At 45.4% G+C, this 23,057-nt stretch overlaps 1 protein-coding gene across 1 annotated transcript in view; it reads left to right on the top strand.

Annotated features, from left to right (window-relative positions):
• Positions 1-356: 356 nt before the first annotated feature.
• LOC140719200 (guanylate-binding protein 1-like) overlaps positions 357-23,057 on the top strand; it is a 41,565-nt gene continuing 18,864 nt past the window's right edge. The window contains exon 1 of the mRNA XM_073033639.1: positions 357-493. The gene's annotated coding sequence lies outside the window, so the exon portion shown is untranslated. The remainder of the gene's footprint in view (positions 494-23,057) is intronic.

The following is a 23,057-nucleotide window of genomic DNA, read 5'->3' as shown; positions in this document are numbered from 1 at the left end:
TCGCGAAGGGACTCTTGGTCCCGCCATGTTAGGCTTGCAACAACTTCCCCACTATCTAATTATCGGCTCGCTTTTTCGTCGAAAACAAGCTAAGCGCCTCTGTTACCGCTGGCGCGAGCGAACGGCTCTTACAAAAGCGAAAAAAAAGGCCGTCAAAACCAAGAGATAGGCGGTTGGGGGGGTGGGGGGGGGATCCTTTGTGACCCGTGTTAGGCGACCAAACACAAGATATAAAAGTAGCCGCATCCAAAATTTAAAACTGAACAAACGAAAACACAACAAATGAACGCTACAACCAAACTTTTTCTTACACTCTCACACTCAACCAATCAGCGCACACAGTTTTTCTACACCAATAACAGCACAACACGGAAATGCCGGGAGAGAGAATATCAGCAGTAAATCCCCCTTTCGGTTGACTCTCGACGCTAGGTTCCGACGGAGCGAAGCTGCCGGCAAGAGAGCGAGTTGTCTTAATGTACTAAATATTCAGGTGAGAGAAGCACGAAAAATTCTCTTATGGATAATCTAAGTCAATGTTTCCTAACCTTTTTTAGCCTAACGCCCTCCTAAAGCACTTTCATACTTACCAACGTTCCTCTTAGGTATAATATACTTTCCTGGTCCCTAGAGTGTAAAAAACATGTTTACTATATGCCAACATGAGAAAAAGTATTCTGCTTTAATGTTTTTATCTTTAAACCGAGCTTACTCAGAAACTCTGAGTGGTACAGCAACTTCGATATCAATGTGTCCGTTGAGCTTCATGGTTTTTAGAAAGATTTGAAATATCTGGCTCAAGTTGTGACAGCAAAATCCTTAAATCCCCACGCCTAACAATGTCCAAGTGGTTTCTGTTTTTGTTTTCTGTGAGTATGTGGTTCACTGCACTGAAGTCTCTTTCAACAAGGTAGGAGGGTGGAAATACAATGAAGAGCAGTTTGGCTCATCTCCAAACACCAGGAAACTTCGCATCATGGTATAACCATACAGCACAAGAGCTGATATTTTTGAAAAGCATTTTTGCTTCTTCATCATTCAGAATTCCGATAATTTCTTTTTGCAAGCCCTCTTCCTGTTCTTCCAGCTTGCAAAGAAATGGGTTAATTACCCAGTCTAGAATTTCCAGATGGTTCAAATCATTGAATCAATTCTGAAAATCCTTCTTCAGTGATTGCAAATCACCACCTGTGATAGTGAATGCCATATTTTCCATGCAGGGAAACTGATAAAAATTTCTCCCAATGTTTTGTTTCTACATTTCCTGTATCAAGAAAGTAGTTGGCTGAGATTTTGGCCTGCAAGACATTGACGATGGATTGCAAACAGACTTGAAATTTCTTTTTCCCATAACTGCCACTAAACCAGTACTGCAACCTGTCATATGTGGTGGTCCGTCTGTTGCACAAGAAATCATGTTCCTAATCGGAATACTTTTATCCTCAATATACATTTTATACATTGATTGTCCTTTATAAAAGAGAATCATTATGTCGCAACCCTTGACTCATACAGTTGTATCCCAAATTCTGTTTTTTGAAGCTCTGTGCATAGTTGATACTCAATGTATACACTCATTTCATCAATACTAGAGCTACAGTTATTGCTCAGAGGAATTGATTTTTAAATACTCGTATCCATTTTGAGAACAGTGGTGATCACTTCTGTTACAGCAGGCATTATTAATCTTTCACTAGTAGTGTGAGATATTCCACACTTTGCAAATGTTAGAAGAAGCAATGAGACCATGATGAAGATTTTTTTTTAGATATTTTGGCAAATGACTCGAGTGTGCAATGCTTTTCAAATGCTTCTTTCATCTTCTGGAACCGAGTAATACCATCCGTAGGCTTTTCAAGGTGTCTTTTATGGAAATCTCAATGGTTTCATGACTTCATTAGAAGTACAGTGTCATAAGGGGGCGTTGGGAGCGGACTCAAATGCAAGACACAGACACTGAAGTACAAGGAACAGAACAAGGAACAAGATTTATCAATAAAGGAAGGGGAGTCAAGAAGAAAGGACGGTGGACATGGACACAGACCCTGGACAAGACAAGGACACCAGGTCTGGGCCAGGACAAAGACTAGGAAAGCAGGACCAGGACAAGGAACTTGGAACTATGAGTCTGGGCTAGGACTCCGAGCCAGAGACTGGACAGGGACCTGGAACCTGGGTCTTGACTCAGACTCAGATCCCGGATCTAGGCGAAGACAAGACATGGCTACAGCTCTGGATGTAGCTAGGCTACAGGACTGGATGTGGAACTCCTGCACAGGACGAGGCACATGGACAGGACAAGAACACAAAGCCTTGACTTGGACAGAATGAGGTTTTTGGACGAGGCTTAGACAAGACAAAGTTCTTGGACTTGGCTTGGACCAGACGAGGTACTTGGATGTGGCTTGGACAGACGAGGTTCTTGGGCGTGGCTTGCACCAGACGAGGTACTTGGACATGGCTTGCACTAGATGAGAGACTCCTGGACTGGAAGAGAGGCTCCTGAACAGGATGAGGGAGCCTCCAGCACTGGGCAGGGTGAGGAAACTCCCGGGCAGGGCGTGACTCTTGGACTAGGTTTGGCTCGGTTCTCAGACTTGGCTGGATTAGGCTCTTGGATACGGGGCCGGGACCCTTTCTAGGATGCAGGGCCGGGATGACTGCCGAGGAAACCGCTGAGGAAGCTGTCAGGGATTCAGATGGGGAGGGGAAGGGAACAGTTCAGCAGGTATTCCTTGGTTTGCAGAAGTATTTATTTGCCAGTCCAAAAACAAGAATCAGGTGCCTCAATTAAGGCACCCAATGGAACAAGGGAAAACAGGAAATCCCAGAATAAGGATCGATGAACCGGACCATGAACCGGAATGCGGATTTCACGGACCGGACCATGACAGAACCCCGCCTCTATGGGAGCCTCCTGGCGACCGAATATGCTCTCCAGGACTAAGGACGACCCGGGCGGTTGCGGGGGTATTCAACAGGGGGGAACCCAGGATGGCAAAGTTAAACAACAGTGTCTGTGTTGCTGGGTCCATGTGTGACTGGGCTCTTCTGTCATAAGGGGGCATTGGGAGCAGACCCAACTGCAAGACACAGACTAGGAACTAGGACAAGGTTTATCAAGAAAGCAAGGGGAGTCAGGAAGAAACAACGCTGAACATGGAAACATGCCCTAGACAAGTCATGGACACCGGGCCTGGGCTAGGACTAAGACTAGGAAAGTTGGACCAGGACAAGGAACTTGGAACTAGGAGCCTGGGCTAAGACACTGAGCCAGAGACTGGACAGGGACCTGGACCCCAGATCTAGGCAAGGACAAGATACGGCTACAGGACTGGATGTATCTAGGCCACAGGACTGGACGTGGCCACGGGACTGGACGTGGCTACAGGACTAGACGTGGAACTCCTGCACAGGATGAGGCACATGGACAGGATGAGAACACAAATCCTTGACTTGAACAGGATGAGGTTCTTGGACTAGGCTCAGACTAGACAAGGTTCTAGAACTTGGCTTGGACTAGACAAGGTACTTGGACATGGCTTGGACTAGACGAGAGTCTCCTGGACAGGACGAGAGAACTCCAGCACAGGACGAGGGAACCTCCAGCACAGGGCTGGGCGACCTACCCCTGGGCTGGGTGAAGAAACTCCAGCACAGGATGTTGCTTTTGGACTAGGTTTGGCTCAGTTCTTGGACTTGGTTTGATTAGACTCTTGGGTACCGAGCTGGAACCCTCCTGGTACACAGGGCCGGGACCCTTTCTTGGATGCAGGGCCGGGATGACTGCCGAGGTAACCACCAAGGAAACTGTCAGGGATTCAGATGGGGAGGGGTCGGGAAGAGTCCAGCAGGGAATCCTTGATTTGCAGAGGTATTTAAGGCAATTAAGGCACCCAATGGAACAAGGGAAAACAGGAAAACCTGGAATAAGGATCAATGAACCAGACTGTGAACTGGAATGCGGATTTCATGGACCAGACCATGACAGACAGTATTACAAATTACACACATGGGAAGTTGCTGATTTGACGGGAACGGACTATAACTATACTCCAGGTATGTAATATTGTTTGATGCACTTTCTGTAGATTCTGTTTCTGAGCAGGATTAGAATTCAAGGCTTCACTGCCTTCAGACTTATAGAGATCGTGCCAAAAGTCTTTATCCATCATTAATGGGGCTAAATTAAAATAAAAATAAACCCATACTGGTAAAGCCTGTCGGATGTTGATGATGGCAGCGAGTTAACACGGATGCATCGATGGTAGCGGTACGCAAAGGAACGGGAGGTGAAAATGAAGACGACCACATCAGCGAAAATTACGCTGACAAGGATTCAGATTGGAATCTGAATGTTAGTCGGGATAGAGCTGATGTTCGGCAAGCTGCCTTTATACTATTCCAGTTAGCGCGATGGACCAATCACGCAAGATCTCATAATACCCAGAGATGGTTTTTGAATGCACATATGAAGCCGAGGTCGCTTTGAATGCCTCAGTAGGAACCCTCAGGGATGGCAGGTTCACTGAGTAGCTCTATTTTAACGTTTGGCTCCGGCCAGCACTGTATCATTGGGTGACCCATTTCCCATAGATCTGAAGAGAAAGGTGAGAGGGTGCAGTTGAATTACCACAGTTGTATTGCATGAATTTGTTCCGAGTCTTGAGGCAAGGGGAACTGTTGGGCGCCATGGATGCTAATATATGCATCCCCAGTAATGTTTCTTTGGCTGGTAAGGTCGGATGAGATTACTGAGTTTTAGACACGTTGCAACGATGAGTGTTCATCGACTGTAGAGCTCTGGTTTTTCCTGTGTTCCAGAGCCATGTTCATTTTTGTAAGTGCTTGTTCTACTAAGGTGTCGTGCCTCCAGTTTGGCTGCCGCTTACCGCTCCCCCCATCCCCCAAGAATCTTGAACGCCCCCTGATGACTTCTATATCCCCCGAACGCATCCATTGGACACGTAACCGCTTCCGCTGGAAATCACTGATCTAAGTCCATCCGCACATATGTAGTTACCCGGCAATTTAACATTTAACTAAGTCTGGAGACCCTGAATTATAAGGAAGACTATGTAATACTCACCCCGGGGCTAGTATACAAACTTGGCTCATTAGCCAACTCTGCTAACAGCCGCCTGAATCCGTGGTGAAAAGGCAACCTTTATACATCTTGGGTCGGTATGATTTGGGGTTCAACCAAACAGGAAAGTTGGGATGCTCCGGGGAAGAACGTTGATTGTAGCAAAAGGTGTCTATATACTACTCCAGGTAAAGTTATCGCTCGCCAGAAAACTAACAGATCCTATTCATGCTTAAAATTACAAAGGACATAAGTTTACCAAAATTTCAACTTTAACAGTTACTGAATAAGAAAAATAAAATTAAAAGGGCCCATTACAGTTAAACGTCGAAGCTCATTCTGGAGTAGTCAGAGTTATCGCTTTAATCACTCGCTGAACCCACATTCTTCATGAAGGACACCAGCCACAGTTCGGACTTCCCTGGAAGACCACCGGAAACAGACTGGCCCTCTCGGGAGTATTGGCACTTCCTCCTTGGAGCCATTCATCTGCACAAAACACTTCTTACAATGGAGTCTCTCCTTCAAAGGGTATTCTGCGGCATCTTTCCTTGTGTCCTGCTCAAAATACCCCAAACCAGACTACTGTCCTTTGATTTAGCCCAGCTCTCCGGAATCTTCCACTCAGCAGAAAGTTACAACACGTGCCAAGACAGACCTGATTGGCTGACACAACATACCCAAGTTGGACAACATGGATCTTTATCTTTAGCTAAAGCCAAAACACTACTACTAATGGGACACGCTACTTTTGCAGAAATCTGCTAAAATAAAAACTTGAGAACCAGTGTCAAGTATGGCTCCAGCATCAACACCTTCAATCACCTTCATCAGAACTTGGTTCCAGAGTCCTTCAGGAATAGCATTTTGCAATACACTGATTGGAACGTGTTCTCTCTGAAATGACAGGCCAATCCTTTACTGGGCCCCACCGTAGCTTTGCTTCCTTACTTCTCTGTTTGCTTAACTGCTGACTTGCTTTCCGAAGATGTTCCTGTCCCTACAGTCTGGTTTGAAATACCTATCTTCTCCACTGTTTGAACAGAAAGTACCGGTCGCTCTTTTGCCAAAGCACCCTTTTCAGCGGCATTGCAAGTCCTACAGGTGGGATGGGTTTCTGAACAGACGTGTCATGTTTAGCTGAAACATTATCGAGTCAGATTAGCTCGAAGGGTTCAGCTTATTCCGCTACAGCTCCATCTCTGTGGCATCGGGATCACTTTATCAGCAGAGACTAACACTAAAGACATTACTCAGCTTTCGGAAATGTTTCACTTCTCAGTCATGTTTCCGCCCTCTAACTGCTCAGAATAACTCGGTAAAAGATGGAGGAGGGTGCATCTTGTGGGTCACTCGAATATGTTGAGCAATGCTGTCACATGACAGCACTTCCTTTACAACTTCATCCACCCACTAATAATTTCTCTCAGACAGTTCAATGCCCCCTTTGTGACACAAGCTGTGCAGTCAAAGCCTCATATTTGCCTTCTCCATCGGGTGTAGGCTCAGCTCCAGAGAACATTTTCATCCTATGATAACTTTTCACATCAGCCATCTCCTTTCCCACACTTCACAGAAATGAGAACAACAACTTGTCTTTGAAGTCTTCACCCTCAGCCACATTCACCCCTTCTCTAGAGATACGAACTGTCCATAGCCACGCCTCTACAGTGAGAAGGCCACCTTTATACATCTTGGGTCGGTATGATTTGGGGTTCAACCAAACAGGAAATTTGGGATGCTCCGGGGAGGAACATTGATTGTAGCAAAAGGTGTCTATATACTACTCCAGGTAAAGTTACAGCTTGCCAGAAAACTAACAGATCCCATTCCAGCTTAAAATTACAAAGGACTTATAATTACAAAAATTTTAACTTTAACAGTTACTGTATAAGAAAATAAAATTAAAAGGGCCCATTACAATTAAATGTCAAAACTCATTTTGGAGTAGTCAGGGTTATCGCTTTAATCACTCGCTGAACCCACGTTCTTCATGAAGGACACCAGCCACAGTTCGGACTTCCCTCGGAGACCACCGGAAACAAACTGGCCCCTCTCAGGAGTATTGGCACTTCCTCCTTGGAGCCATTCATCTGCACAAAGCACTTCTTACAATGGAGTCTCTCCTTCAAAGGGTATTCTGCGGCATCTTTCCTTGTGTCTTGCTCAAAATACCCCAAACCAGACTACTGTCCTTTGATTTAGCCCAGCTCTCCGGAATCTTCCACTCAGCAGAAAGTTACAACACGTGCCAAGACAGACCTGATTGGCTGACACAACATACCCAAGTTGGACAACATGGATCTTTATCTTTAGCTAAAGCCAAAACACTACTACTAATGGGACACGCTACTTTTGCAGAAATCTGCTAAAATAAAAACTTGAGAACCAGTGTCAAGTATGGCTCCAGCATCAACACCTTCAATCACCTTCATCAGAACTTGGTTCCAGAGTCCTTCAGGAATAGCATTTTGCAATACACTGATTGGAACGTGTTCTCTCTGAAATGACAGGCCAATCCTTTACTGGGCCCCACCGTAGCTTTGCTTCCTTACTTCTCTGTTTGCTTAACTGCTGACTTGCTTTCCGAAGATGTTCCTGTCCCTACAGTCTGGTTTGAAATACCTATCTTCTCCACTGTTTGAACAGAAAGTACCGGTCGCTCTTTTGCCAAAGCACCCTTTTCAGCGGCATTGCAAGTCCTACAGGTGGGATGGGTTTCTGAACAGACGTGTCATGTTTAGCTGAAACATTATCGAGTCAGATTAGCTCGAAGGGTTCAGCTTATTCCGCTACAGCTCCATCTCTGTGGCATCGGGATCACTTTATCAGCAGAGACTAACACTAAAGACATTACTCAGCTTTCGGAAATGTTTCACTTCTCAGTCATGTTTCCGCCCTCTAACTGCTCAGAATAACTCGGTAAAAGATTGAGGAGGGTGCATCTTGTGGGTCACTCGAATATGTTGAGCAATGCTGTCACATGACAGCACTTCCTTTACAACTTCATCCACCCACTAATAATTTCTCTCAGACAGTTCAATGCCCCCTTTGTGACACAAGCTGTGCAGTCAAAGCCTCATATTTGCCTTCTCCATCGGGTGTAGGCTCAGCTCCAGAGAACATTTTCATCCTATGATAACTTTTCACATCAGCCATCTCCTTTCCCACACTTCACAGAAATGAGAACAACAACTTGTCTTTGAAGTCTTCACCCTCAGCCACATTCACCCCTTCTCTAGAGATACGAACTGTCCATAGCCACGCCTCTACAGTGAGAAGGCCACCTTTATACATCTTGGGTCGGTATGATTTGGGGTTCAACCAAACAGGAAATTTGGGATGCTCCGGGGAGGAACATTGATTGTAGCAAAAGGTGTCTATATACTACTCCAGGTAAAGTTACAGCTTGCCAGAAAACTAACAGATCCCATTCCAGCTTAAAATTACAAAGGACTTATAATTACAAAAATTTTAACTTTAACAGTTACTGTATAAGAAAATAAAATTAAAAGGGCCCATTACAATTAAATGTCAAAACTCATTTTGGAGTAGTCAGGGTTATCGCTTTAATCACTCGCTGAACCCACGTTCTTCATGAAGGACACCAGCCACAGTTCGGACTTCCCTCGGAGACCACCGGAAACAAACTGGCCCCTCTCAGGAGTATTGGCACTTCCTCCTTGGAGCCATTCATCTGCACAAAGCACTTCTTACAATGGAGTCTCTCCTTCAAAGGGTATTCTGCGGCATCTTTCCTTGTGTCCTGCTCAAAATACCCCAAACCAGACTACTGTCCTTTGATTTAGCCCAGCTCTCCGGAATCTTCCACTCAGCAGAAAGTTACAACACGTGCCAAGACAGACCTGACTGGCTGACACAACATACCCAAGTTGGACAACATGGATCTTTATCTTTAGCTAAAGCCAAAACACTACTACTAATGGGACACGCTACTTTTGCAGAAATCTGCTAAAATAAAAACTTGAGAACCAGTGTCAAGTATGGCTCCAGCATCAACACCTTCAATCACCTTCATCAGAACTTGGTTCCAGAGTCCTTCAGGAATAGCATTTTGCAATACACTGATTGGAACGTGTTCTCTCTGAAATGACAGGCCAATCCTTTACTGGGCCCCACCGTAGCTTTGCTTCCTTACTTCTCTGTTTGCTTAACTGCTGACTTGCTTTCCGAAGATGTTCCTGTCCCTACAGTCTGGTTTGAAATACCTATCTTCTCCACTGTTTGAACAGAAAGTACCGGTCGCTCTTTTGCCAAAGCACCCTTTTCAGCGGCATTGCAAGTCCTACAGGTGGGATGGGTTTCTGAACAGACGTGTCATGTTTAGCTGAAACATTATCGAGTCAGATTAGCTCGAAGGGTTCACTTCGAGCTCCATCTCCACACAGCTCCATCTCTGTGGCATCGGGATCACTTTATCAGCAGAGACTAACACTAAAGACATTACTCAGCTTTCGGAAATGTTTCACTTCTCAGTCATGTTTCCGCCCTCTAACTGCTCAGAATAACTCGGTAAAAGATGGAGGAGGGTGCATCTTGTGGGTCACTCGAATATGTTGAGCAATGCTGTCACATGACAGCACTTCCTTTACAACTTCATCCACCCACTAATAATTTCTCTCAGACAGTTCAATGCCCCCTTTGTGACACAAGCTGTGCAGTCAAAGCCTCATATTTGCCTTCTCCATCGGGTGTAGGCTCAGCTCCAGAGAACATTTTCATCCTATGATAACTTTTCACATCAGCCATCTCCTTTCCCACACTTCACAGAAATGAGAACAACAACTTGTCTTTGAAGTCTTCACCCTCAGCCACATTCACCCCTTCTCTAGAGATACGAACTGTCCATAGCCACGCCTCTACAGTGAGAAGGCCACCTTTATACATCTTGGGTCGGTATGATTTGGGGTTCAACCAAACAGGAAATTTGGGATGCTCCGGGGAGGAACATTGATTGTAGCAAAAGGTGTCTATATACTACTCCAGGTAAAGTTACAGCTTGCCAGAAAACTAACAGATCCCATTCCAGCTTAAAATTACAAAGGACTTATAATTACAAAAATTTTAACTTTAACAGTTACTGTATAAGAAAATAAAATTAAAAGGGCCCATTACAATTAAATGTCAAAACTCATTTTGGAGTAGTCAGGGTTATCGCTTTAATCACTCGCTGAACCCACGTTCTTCATGAAGGACACCAGCCACAGTTCGGACTTCCCTCGGAGACCACCGGAAACAAACTGGCCCCTCTCAGGAGTATTGGCACTTCCTCCTTGGAGCCATTCATCTGCACAAAGCACTTCTTACAATGGAGTCTCTCCTTCAAAGGGTATTCTGCGGCATCTTTCCTTGTGTCCTGCTCAAAATACCCCAAACCAGACTACTGTCCTTTGATTTAGCCCAGCTCTCCGGAATCTTCCACTCAGCAGAAAGTTACAACACGTGCCAAGACAGACCTGACTGGCTGACACAACATACCCAAGTTGGACAACATGGATCTTTATCTTTAGCTAAAGCCAAAACACTACTACTAATGGGACACGCTACTTTTGCAGAAATCTGCTAAAATAAAAACTTGAGAACCAGTGTCAAGTATGGCTCCAGCATCAACACCTTCAATCACCTTCATCAGAACTTGGTTCCAGAGTCCTTCAGGAATAGCATTTTGCAATACACTGATTGGAACGTGTTCTCTCTGAAATGACAGGCCAATCCTTTACTGGGCCCCACCGTAGCTTTGCTTCCTTACTTCTCTGTTTGCTTAACTGCTGACTTGCTTTCCGAAGATGTTCCTGTCCCTACAGTCTGGTTTGAAATACCTATCTTCTCCACTGTTTGAACAGAAAGTACCGGTCGCTCTTTTGCCAAAGCACCCTTTTCAGCGGCATTGCAAGTCCTACAGGTGGGATGGGTTTCTGAACAGACGTGTCATGTTTAGCTGAAACATTATCGAGTCAGATTAGCTCGAAGGGTTCACTTCGAGCTCCATCTCCACACAGCTCCATCTCTGTGGCATCGGGATCACTTTATCAGCAGAGACTAACACTAAAGACATTACTCAGCTTTCGGAAATGTTTCACTTCTCAGTCATGTTTCCGCCCTCTAACTGCTCAGAATAACTCGGTAAAAGATGGAGGAGGGTGCATCTTGTGGGTCACTCGAATATGTTGAGCAATGCTGTCACATGACAGCACTTCCTTTACAACTTCATCCACCCACTAATAATTTCTCTCAGACAGTTCAATGCCCCCTTTGTGACACAAGCTGTGCAGTCAAAGCCTCATATTTGCCTTCTCCATCGGGTGTAGGCTCAGCTCCAGAGAACATTTTCATCCTATGATAACTTTTCACATCAGCCATCTCCTTTCCCACACTTCACAGAAATGAGAACAACAACTTGTCTTTGAAGTCTTCACCCTCAGCCACATTCACCCCTTCTCTAGAGATACGAACTGTCCATAGCCACGCCTCTACAGTGAGAAGGCCACCTTTATACATCTTGGGTCGGTATGATTTGGGGTTCAACCAAACAGGAAATTTGGGATGCTCCGGGGAGGAACATTGATTGTAGCAAAAGGTGTCTATATACTACTCCAGGTAAAGTTACAGCTTGCCAGAAAACTAACAGATCCCATTCCAGCTTAAAATTACAAAGGACTTATAATTACAAAAATTTTAACTTTAACAGTTACTGTATAAGAAAATAAAATTAAAAGGGCCCATTACAATTAAATGTCAAAACTCATTTTGGAGTAGTCAGGGTTATCGCTTTAATCACTCGCTGAACCCACGTTCTTCATGAAGGACACCAGCCACAGTTCGGACTTCCCTCGGAGACCACCGGAAACAAACTGGCCCCTCTCAGGAGTATTGGCACTTCCTCCTTGGAGCCATTCATCTGCACAAAGCACTTCTTACAATGGAGTCTCTCCTTCAAAGGGTATTCTGCGGCATCTTTCCTTGTGTCCTGCTCAAAATACCCCAAACCAGACTACTGTCCTTTGATTTAGCCCAGCTCTCCGGAATCTTCCACTCAGCAGAAAGTTACAACACGTGCCAAGACAGACCTGACTGGCTGACACAACATACCCAAGTTGGACAACATGGATCTTTATCTTTAGCTAAAGCCAAAACACTACTACTAATGGGACACGCTACTTTTGCAGAAATCTGCTAAAATAAAAACTTGAGAACCAGTGTCAAGTATGGCTCCAGCATCAACACCTTCAATCACCTTCATCAGAACTTGGTTCCAGAGTCCTTCAGGAATAGCATTTTGCAATACACTGATTGGAACGTGTTCTCTCTGAAATGACAGGCCAATCCTTTACTGGGCCCCACCGTAGCTTTGCTTCCTTACTTCTCTGTTTGCTTAACTGCTGACTTGCTTTCCGAAGATGTTCCTGTCCCTACAGTCTGGTTTGAAATACCTATCTTCTCCACTGTTTGAACAGAAAGTACCGGTCGCTCTTTTGCCAAAGCACCCTTTTCAGCGGCATTGCAAGTCCTACAGGTGGGATGGGTTTCTGAACAGACGTGTCATGTTTAGCTGAAACATTATCGAGTCAGATTAGCTCGAAGGGTTCACTTCGAGCTCCATCTCCACACAGCTCCATCTCTGTGGCATCGGGATCACTTTATCAGCAGAGACTAACACTAAAGACATTACTCAGCTTTCGGAAATGTTTCACTTCTCAGTCATGTTTCCGCCCTCTAACTGCTCAGAATAACTCGGTAAAAGATGGAGGAGGGTGCATCTTGTGGGTCACTCGAATATGTTGAGCAATGCTGTCACATGACAGCACTTCCTTTACAACTTCATCCACCCACTAATAATTTCTCTCAGACAGTTCAATGCCCCCTTTGTGACACAAGCTGTGCAGTCAAAGCCTCATATTTGCCTTCTCCATCGGGTGTAGGCTCAGCTCCAGAGAACATTTTCATCCTATGATAACTTTTCACATCAGCCATCTCCTTTCCCACACTTCACAGAAATGAGAACAACAACTTGTCTTTGAAGTCTTCACCCTCAGCCACATTCACCCCTTCTCTAGAGATACGAACTGTCCATAGCCACGCCTCTACAGTGAGAAGGCCACCTTTATACATCTTGGGTCGGTATGATTTGGGGTTCAACCAAACAGGAAATTTGGGATGCTCCGGGGAGGAACATTGATTGTAGCAAAAGGTGTCTATATACTACTCCAGGTAAAGTTACAGCTTGCCAGAAAACTAACAGATCCCATTCCAGCTTAAAATTACAAAGGACTTATAATTACAAAAATTTTAACTTTAACAGTTACTGTATAAGAAAATAAAATTAAAAGGGCCCATTACAATTAAATGTCAAAACTCATTTTGGAGTAGTCAGGGTTATCGCTTTAATCACTCGCTGAACCCACGTTCTTCATGAAGGACACCAGCCACAGTTCGGACTTCCCTCGGAGACCACCGGAAACAAACTGGCCCCTCTCAGGAGTATTGGCACTTCCTCCTTGGAGCCATTCATCTGCACAAAGCACTTCTTACAATGGAGTCTCTCCTTCAAAGGGTATTCTGCGGCATCTTTCCTTGTGTCCTGCTCAAAATACCCCAAACCAGACTACTGTCCTTTGATTTAGCCCAGCTCTCCGGAATCTTCCACTCAGCAGAAAGTTACAACACGTGCCAAGACAGACCTGACTGGCTGACACAACATACCCAAGTTGGACAACATGGATCTTTATCTTTAGCTAAAGCCAAAACACTACTACTAATGGGACACGCTACTTTTGCAGAAATCTGCTAAAATAAAAACTTGAGAACCAGTGTCAAGTATGGCTCCAGCATCAACACCTTCAATCACCTTCATCAGAACTTGGTTCCAGAGTCCTTCAGGAATAGCATTTTGCAATACACTGATTGGAACGTGTTCTCTCTGAAATGACAGGCCAATCCTTTACTGGGCCCCACCGTAGCTTTGCTTCCTTACTTCTCTGTTTGCTTAACTGCTGACTTGCTTTCCGAAGATGTTCCTGTCCCTACAGTCTGGTTTGAAATACCTATCTTCTCCACTGTTTGAACAGAAAGTACCGGTCGCTCTTTTGCCAAAGCACCCTTTTCAGCGGCATTGCAAGTCCTACAGGTGGGATGGGTTTCTGAACAGACGTGTCATGTTTAGCTGAAACATTATCGAGTCAGATTAGCTCGAAGGGTTCACTTCGAGCTCCATCTCCACACAGCTCCATCTCTGTGGCATCGGGATCACTTTATCAGCAGAGACTAACACTAAAGACATTACTCAGCTTTCGGAAATGTTTCACTTCTCAGTCATGTTTCCGCCCTCTAACTGCTCAGAATAACTCGGTAAAAGATGGAGGAGGGTGCATCTTGTGGGTCACTCGAATATGTTGAGCAATGCTGTCACATGACAGCACTTCCTTTACAACTTCATCCACCCACTAACAATTTCTCTCAGACAGTTCAATGCCCCCTTTGTGACACAAGCTGTACAGCCAAAGCCTCATATTTGGCTTCCCCATTGGGTGTAGGCTCAACTCTAGAGAACATTATCAGCCTATGATAACTTTTCACATCAGACATCTCCTTTCCCTCACTTCACAGAAATGAGAACAACTTGTCTTTTAAATAAGTACGAACATCACAAAATCTAAATCAATTACCTTTCACACTACGCTTCATACCTTGACAACTCAATTCCTCAGGTCACTAATTTTATTTAAAAACTTGTGGAAACCATAGAAAGGGTGCAGAGGAGATTTACAAGGATGTTGCTTGGATTTGGGAGCATGCCTTATGAAAACAGTTTGAGTGAACTTGAGCGACGGAGGATGAGAGCTGACCTGATAGAGGTGTATTAGATGATGACAGGCATTGATTGTGTGGATGGTCAGAAGCTATTTCCCTGGGCTGAAATGGTTGCCACATGAGGGCACAGGTTTAAGGTGCTTGGGAGCAGGTACAGAGGAGATGTCAGTGGTAAGTTTTTTATGCAGAGTGGTGAGTGCGTGGAATGGGCTACCAGCAACAGTGGTGGAGACAGATACAATAGGGTCTTTTAAGAGACTTTTGGATGTGTACATGGAGCTTAGAAAAATAGAGGGCTATGGGTAACCCTAGTAATTTCTAAGGTAAAGACATATTCGGCACAACTCTATGGGCTGAAGGGCCTGTATTGTGCTGTACGTTTTCTGTGTTCTATGTTCTGTGTAACTTGTCTTTAAAGTCTTCACCATCAGCTACATTCCCCCTTTCTCCAGAGATATGAACTGTCCATGGCCACACCTCTACAGATGCCCATATCCCATTGGGCAGCGCAACTTTAGTCATGTCACTGGTAGTCTGGACTAACACAACATCTCTACCAGCAGATTGCTCAAAATACCATTCAATCAGTGTAACTTACCCCAACAATTTTACAGAACTCAGCACTCTAAGTAGCAGCTCATTGTGAATTCAAATATCAACCCTGAACAGAACAAAAGCATTGGTTATGAATATCTTCTTTGAATTGCACCAAACCTTAAGCCCCACGGCATCCATAATAAAGTACCTTAATCAGGACGCACCTCATTTCATAAACTCTAGTTTGAACACTAACTTAGCAAACAAATAAACCACTTAATGAATGCTTGTACGGCATTCAAGCATTCATACAGCATCTGAATCCCAGAAGATCCCCCACAAATGTCACCCTATCACTGGGTCTTGTATACAAACTTCCAGAAAAGGGAAAAAAATTAAAAGGGCCCATTACAGTTCATCCAGTGCAATGTGCACATAAACGATGGAGCTCATTTCCAGAGAAGTCAGGCCTATTATTTTACTCACATGCCAAAATGAAAACAATATTACGAGCAGGACACAGTAGTTTTGCAGAAAATTGCTTAAATAAAAATACCTCACAGCATAGCAGTAAAAATACTAGCAGTAGGTTTGAAATGCTTAGCTGAGTTTCACATACTGAGGTAATCTTGTGAGTTTGGAGACTTCAGAGACTCACTTGTCAGAGACAAAATAATATGTGGAATCCCAGATAATGGGCTCAGAGAAAGCAATCGATATTCATGCCATCAGGATGGAGGGTACGCAGATGGAACACTCCTCCACCCTAAGGGTGGCCTCATCTTGGCACAAGAGCAGGTCATGGATGGATTTGTCAGAACAGGAATGAGAATAGGAATTTAAATGTTTGGCCACTGGAAAGTACCACATCTGGTGGATGGTGAGGGTGCTCAATGAAGCTATTCCCAAACTTACGATAAGTCTCACCAGCTGAGAGGTGTCCACATCGGGAGAACTGGACAGAATGTACAAACCCAGCAGATTCGCAGATGAAGTGTTGCCTCACCTGGAAGGACTGTTTGTGACCCTGAATTGAAGCAAGGGTGGAAGTGTATGGGCAGGTACAGCACTTAGGCCATTTCCTGGCAAAAATGCATTGAAGGAGATTGCTGGGGAGGGATGAATAGACAAGGGAATTAAAGAGAATGATCCCTGCAGAAGGTGAAGAGGAGAAGGTAAAGATATGTTTGGTGGTAATATCCCTTGGTATCCCTTTGGTGGTAAGATAGCAGAGGTTGTGGTGGATAGTGTGCTGGAAACTTCAGCTGATGGGGTGGTACGCAAGGACAAGAGGAACTCTATCACTATTAGGGTGGTGGGAAGATAGGATGAGCTTTGATGAATAAGTAATGGAGATGTGAGTGAGGGCAACATCAATAATAAAGGGAGGTAAACTCCAATCTTAAAAGGAGGACATCTCTGATGTCCTGGAATGGAAAGCCACATCCTGGGAACTGATGAGGCAGAAGCAAAGAAACTGAGAAAAGGGAATAGTATTTTCACAGAAGGTATTTTTAAAAGCGGTATAGACCATAGAAGAATACTGCACAGAAACAGGCTCTTCAGCTGACAATGTTGTGCTGAACCAGCTAAAAATCAAATCAAAAACACCCGCATTAATACGTCCTACCTACACCATGTCTAAATCCCTCCATCTTCCTTCCATCCACATGCTTATCAACATGTCTCTTAAAAGCATCTAATGTATTTACCTTTCCCACCATACCAAGCATCCACCACACTCAGTAACAATCTTACACCCACCTATCCTTTTAACCAACCCCCCTCTCAACTTCAACTCATGCCCTCTTATTTCAACCCTGCCTATTTTATATATGCCTCCCATATTCTTATAAACTTCTATCAGATCTCCTCTCAGCCTCCACTGCACCAGAGAAAGCAACCCATGATTATCCAGCCTGACCTGATAGCACCTGCCCTCTAAACAGGCAGCATCCTGGTAAACCTCTTCTGTACTCTCTCCAAAGTCTCAACATCCTTACTATAGTAGGGCGACCAGATCCTATTGCAATACTCCAGATATGGCCTCACCAAAGTCTTGTAAAGTTGCAACATGACCTCTTGACTTTTGAACTCAGTGTCTCGACTAATAAAAGCAAGCATTCAATAAACCTTTTTAAACACAATATCAATCTCTGTAGCCGCTTTGAAGGAATTATGAACTTGCATACCATGATCACTCTACTTAGCAACATTGTTAGGGATCTTGCCCTTAAGAGTAAATATCTCCTTGCATTTGCCCTGCCAAAGTCCAACACCTCACATTTTTCTGGGTTAAACTCCATCTGCTATTTCCCTGCCCATATTTGCAACTGAGCTATGTTTTGTATTCTTAGCCAGTCTGCTACACTATTTACAACTCCACCAATCTTGGTATCATCTGCAAATTTACAAACCCACCCAACTACATTTTAATCCAGGTCATTTACTGTATATACATCACAAACAGCAGAAGTCCCAGCACAGATCCCTGTGGAACACTACTAATTACTATTTACAGACCTCCAGCTCAAGTAAGTCCCATCAACAATTACCCTCTGTCTCTAATGTGCAAGCCAGTTCTGAATCCAAATGACTAATATGCTGTGGATCCCATGCATCTTAATCTTCTAGATTAGCTTCACGAGGGACTTTGTCAAACGCCTTACTAAAATCCATGGACATCATCCACTGCCCTATCCTCATCAATCTCTCTTGTCAGCTTGAAAAAGAATCAGTCAGTTTGGAAAACAACCTGCTGGCTGTCTCTCACATGAGAAAATCTGCAGACACTGCAAATCCAACCAAGACACAGAAAAAATGCTGGAGGAACTCAGCAGCCAGACAGTATCTATGGAAAAGATATAGTCGATGTTTCAGGTCGAGACGCTTCGGCAGGACTGGAGAAAATAAAGATGAGGAGAGATTTAAAAGGTGGGGGAGGGGAGAAAGAAACACGGTGATAGGTAAAACCAAGCACGAGGAAATCTGCAGATGCTGGAAATTCAAACAACACACACAAAATGCTGGTGGAACACAGCAGACCAGGCAGCAGCTGTAGGGAAAAGCACTGTCGACTTCTCGGGCCGAGACCCTTCGTCAGGCTAACTGAAAGGAAAGATACTTAGAGATTTGAAAGTAGGCGGGGGAGGGGGAAATGCGAAATGATAGGAGAAGACTGGAGGAGGTGGGATGAATCTGCGAGCTGGAAAGGTGATTGGGAAAAGTGATACAGAGCTGGAGAAGGGAAAGGATCATGGGATGGGAGGCCGCGGGAGAAAGAAAGGGGGAGGTGAGCACCAGAGGGAGATGTAAAACAGGCACAATGATGGGCAGCGAGATGAAAAAAAACAACTAAATATATCAGGAATGGGGTAAGAAGGGGAGGAGGGACATTAACGGAAGTTAGAGAAGTCAATGTTCATGCCATCAGGTTGGAGGCTCCCCAACCGGTATATAAGGTGTTGTTACTCCAACATGAGTGTGGCTTCATCTTGACAGTAGAGGAGGCCATGGATAGACATATCAGAATGGGAGTGGAACATGGAATTAAAATGTGTGGCCACTGGAAGATCCTGCTTTCTCTGGCGGACAGAGCGTATGTGTTCAGCGAAACGGTCTCCCATTCTGCGTCGGGACTCACCAATATATAAAAGGCCACACCGGGAGCACCGGACGCAGTATACCACACCAGCCGACTCACAGGTGAAGTGTCGCCTCACCTGGAAGGACTGTCTGGGGCCCTGAATGGTGGTGAGGGAGGAAGTGTAAGGGCAGGTGTAGCACTTGTTCCACTTACAAGGATAAGTGCCAGGAGGGAGATCGGTGAGAAGGGATGGTGGGGACGAGTGGGCAAGGGAGTCACGTAGGGAGCGATCCCTGCAGAAAGCAGAAAGGGGGGGAGGGAATGATGTGCTTGGTAGTGGGATCCCGTTGGAGGTGGCGGAAGTTATAGAGAATTATACGTTGGACCTGGAGGCTGGTGGGGTGGTAGGTGAGGACAAGGGGAACCCTATCCCGAGTGGGGGCGCGGGCGGATGGGGTGAGGGCAGACGTGCGGGAAATGGGAGAGATGCGTTTTGAGAGCAGAGTTGATGGTGGATGATGGGAAGCCCCTTTGTTTAAAAAAGGAAGACATCTCCTTCGTCCTGGAATGAAAAGCCTCATCCTGAGAGTAGATGCAGCGGAGATGGAGGAATTGTGAGAAGGGGATAGCATTTTTGCAAGAGACAGGGAGGGAAGGGGAATAGTCCAGGTAGCTGTGAGAGTCTGTAGGCTTATAGTAAATATCAATAAATAAGCCATCTGCACAGATGGAGACAGGAAGATCAAGAAAGGGGAGGGAGGTGTCAGAAATGGACCAGGTAAATTTGAGGACCGGGTGAAAGTTCTAGGCAAAGTTAATAAAGTCAACTAGCTCATCATGCGTGCAGGAGGCAGCGCCAATGCAGTCATCGATGTAGCGAAGGAAAAGTGGGGTTGAATACCTGTATAGGCTTGGAACATGGACTGTTCCACAAAGTCGACAAAAAGGCAGGTATAGCTGGGACCTATGCGGGTGCCCATGGCCACACCTTTGGTTTGGAGGAAGTGGGAGGAGGCAAAGGAGAAATTATTGAGAGTAAGAACTAATACTGCTAGATGGAGGAGAGTGGTGATAGAGGGGAATTGTTAAGTCTGGAGTCCAAAAAGAAGCGAAGAGCTTTGAGACCTTTGGGGGATGGAGTTATATAGGGACTGGATGTCCATGGTGATGATAAGGCAGTGGGGGCCAGGGTACTTAAAATCATTGAAAAAATTCAAATCGTGAGAAGTGTCACAAACTTAGGTAGGAAGAGTATGAACAAGGGGGGATAAAACAATGTCAAGGTATGCAGAAATGAGTTTGGTGGGGCAGGAGCAAGCTGAGACAATGGGTCTACCTGGACAGGCAGGTTTGTGGATTTTGGGTAGGAGGTAGAAACGGGATGTGCGGGGTGTGGGAACTATGAGGTTCGTGGCAGTGGGTGGGAGATCCCCAGAGCTGATAAGGTTGGTGATGGTATAGGAGACAGTGGCCTGCTGCTCCTTATTGAGGTCATGATCATTGTCTGTACCATCCACATGGATCCCAGTTATGCCTGCCATGTTCCAAATCTATACGGGTATCTGTCCCCCTCTTTTACTTCGCTACATTGATGACTGCATTGGCGCTGCCTCCTGCATGCATGCTGAGCTCGTTGACTTCATTAACTTTGCCTCCAACTTTCACCCTGCCCTCAAATTTGCCTGGTCCACTTCCGACACCTCCCTCCCCTTTCTTGATCTTTCTGTCTCCATCTCTGGAGACGGCTTATCTACTGATATTTACTATAAGCCTACAGACTCTCACAGCTACCTGGACTATTCCTCTTCCCACCCTGTCTCTAGCAAAAATGCTATCCCCTTCTCACAATTCCTCCGTCTCCGCCGCATCTGCTCTCAGGATAAGGCTTTTCATTCCAGGATGAAGGATATGTCTTCCTTTTTTAAACAAAGGGGTTTCCCATCGTCCACCATCAACTCTGCTCTCAAACGCATCTCTCCCATCTCCCGCAAATCTGCCATCACCCCATCCACCCGCGCCCCCACTCGGGATAGGGTTCCCCTTGTCCTCACCTACCACCCCACCAGCCTCCAGGTCCAACGTATAAATCTCCATAACTTCTGCCACCTTCAACGGGATCCCACTGCCAAGCACATCTTTCCCTCCCCCCCCCCCTTTCTGCTTTCTGCAGGGATTGCTTCCTATGTGAGTCCCTTGTCCACTCGTCCTCCCCATCCCTTCCCACCGATCTCCCTCCTGGCACTTATCCTTGTAAACGGAACAAGGGCTACACCTGCCCTTACACTTACTCCCTCACCACCATTCAGGGCCCCAGACAGTCCTTCCAGGTGAAGCGACACTTCACCTGTGAGTCAGCTGGTGTGGTATACTGCGTCCGGTGCTCCCGGTGTGGCCTTTTATATATTGGTGAGACCCAACGCAGACTGGGAGACCGTTTCGCTGAACACCTACGCTCTGTCCGCCAGAGAAAGCAGGATCTCCCAGTGGCCACACATTTTAATTCCACGTTCCACTCCCATTCTGATATGTCTATCCATGGCCTCCTCTACTGTCAAGATGAAGCCACACTCATGTTGGAGGAACAACACCTTATATAGTGGCTGGGTAGCCTCTAACCTGATGGCATTAACATTGACTTCTCTAACTTCCGTTAATGTCCCTCCTCCCCTTTTTACCCCGTCCCTGACATATTTTGTTATTTTTTTTTCTCTCTCTCTGCCCATCACTCTGCATATTCTCCATCTCCCTCTGGTGCTCCCCTCCCCCTTTCTTTCTCCCTAGGCCTCCCGTCCCATGATCCTTTCCCTTCTCCAGCTCTGTATCACTTTTGCCAATCACCTTTCCAGCTCTTAGATTCTTCCCACCCCCTCCGGTCTTTGCCTATCATTTTGCATTTCCCCCTCCCCCCCCCACTACTTTCAAATCTCTAACTATCTTTCCTTTCAGTTAGTCCTGGCGAAAGGTCTCGGCCCGAGACGTCGACAGTGCTTCTCCCTATAGATGCTGCCTGGCCTGCTGTGTTCCACCAGCATTTTGTGTGTGTTGATAGGTAAAACCAGGAGTGGGAGGGATAAAGTAAATAGCTGGGAAGTTGATTGGTGAAAGAAAGTGGCTGAAGAAGGGGGACCCTGATAGGCAAGGATAGAAGGCCATGTAAGAAAGAAAGGTGCATAGGAGCACCAGAGGGAGGCGATGGGCAGGCAAGGAAATAAAGGAAGAGAGGAAAAGAGGGAATGGGGACTGGCTAAGGAGTGGGAAAGATAAAGAGCTTAGAAGTTGATAGGTGAAAGAGACAGAAGGCCATGGAAGAACGAAAAAGGAGAGACGAGCACCAAACAGAGGCGATGAGCAGGCAAGAAGATGAAGTGTGGAAAAGGAAAGGGGATGGGAAATGGTAAAGTGGGGATGGGGTGCATTACTAGAATCTTCAAAAATCAATGTTCATGTCATCAGGTTTGAGGCTAGCCAAATGGAATATAAGGAGTTGTTCCTCCAACCTAAGTGTGGCCTCATGGTTCTGCAGGCCTGGAAGATTGCAAATGGCACTCCGCTATTTAAGAAGGGGGCAAGGAAGCAAAAAGCAAATTATAGACCTGCTAGCTTGACATCGGTGGTTGGGAAGTTGTTGGAGTCGATTGTCATGGATGAGGATACGGAGTACCTGGAGGCATATGACAAGATGGGCAGAACTCAGCATGGTTTCCTTAAAGGAAAATACTGCCTGATAAACTTAGTGCAATTTTTTGAGGAAATTACACGTAGACTAGACAAGGGAGATGCAGTGGATGTTGTGTATTTGGATTTTCAGAAGGCCTTTGACAAGGTGCCACACATGTGGCTGCTAAACAAGATAAGAGTCCATGGAATTATGGGAAAGTTACATAAGTGGATAGAGCATTGGCTGATTGGCAGGAAACAGAGTGGGAATAAAGGGATCCATTGTTGGTTGGCTGCTGGTTACCAGTGGTGTTCCACAGGGGTAACTGTTGGAGCCTCTTTTTACGTTGTATATCAGCGATT

This window comes from Hemitrygon akajei, chromosome 31 (assembly GCF_048418815.1).
Source record: "Hemitrygon akajei chromosome 31, sHemAka1.3, whole genome shotgun sequence".
Classification (NCBI taxonomy): Eukaryota; Metazoa; Chordata; class Chondrichthyes; order Myliobatiformes; family Dasyatidae; genus Hemitrygon; species Hemitrygon akajei.
The sequence above is the reverse complement of the archived record's forward strand: the minus strand, read 5'-3'. Positions and strand labels throughout refer to the sequence as shown.